This window comes from Geospiza fortis, unplaced genomic scaffold (genome assembly GCF_000277835.1).
Source record: "Geospiza fortis unplaced genomic scaffold, GeoFor_1.0 scaffold2338, whole genome shotgun sequence".
Classification (NCBI taxonomy): Eukaryota; Metazoa; Chordata; class Aves; order Passeriformes; family Thraupidae; genus Geospiza; species Geospiza fortis.
Window position 1 is genome coordinate 6,517 of NW_005055548.1, and position 650 is coordinate 7,166.

Below are 650 nucleotides of genomic sequence, written 5' to 3' on the forward strand. Positions count from 1 at the left end.
GTGTGTGTGTGACGTCACAGGTGCGTCTATGACGTCACAAGTATATCTATGATGTCACAGGCGTCCCTATGACGTCACACAGGTGTGTTTATGACGTCACAGCTCACCTGGCTATAAGCACACTCCCCCTCTGCAGCAGGTACCGCACTCAGTGTGTGTGTGTGTGATGTCACAGGTATATCTATGATGTCACAGGTGTGCCTATGACGTCACACAGGTGTGTCTATCACATCACAGGTGTGTCTATGATGTCACAGGTGTGTTTACGACGTCACACAGGTGTGTCTCAGGTGTGTCCATACCTGGCTGTAGGCGCACCCCCCCCTCTGCAGCAGGTACCCAGGTGTGTCTACGACGTCACACAGGTGTGTCACAGGTGTGTCACTCACCTGGCTATACGCACACCGCCTCCTCTGCAGCAGGTACCACTGTGTGTGTGTGATGTCACACAGGTGTGTCTATGACATCACAGGTGTGTCTATGACGTCACACAGGTGTATCTATGATGTCACAGGTGTATCTATGATGTCACAGGTGTGTCTATGATGTCACAGTTGTGTCTATGACGTCACACAGGTGTGTCTATGACGTCACACAGGTGTGTCTATAATGTCACAGGTGTGTCTATGACGTCACAGGTGTGTCTATGA

General features: G+C 50.8%; 1 long non-coding RNA gene across 1 annotated transcript in view; it reads right to left on the bottom strand.

Annotated features, from left to right (window-relative positions):
• LOC115949302 overlaps window positions 1-340 on the bottom strand; it is a 1,113-nt gene extending 773 nt beyond the window's left edge. The window contains exon 1 of the long non-coding RNA XR_004082830.1: window positions 303-340. This is a non-coding gene — a long non-coding RNA (uncharacterized LOC115949302). The remainder of the gene's footprint in view (window positions 1-302) is intronic.
• Window positions 341-650: the final 310 nt, after the last annotated feature.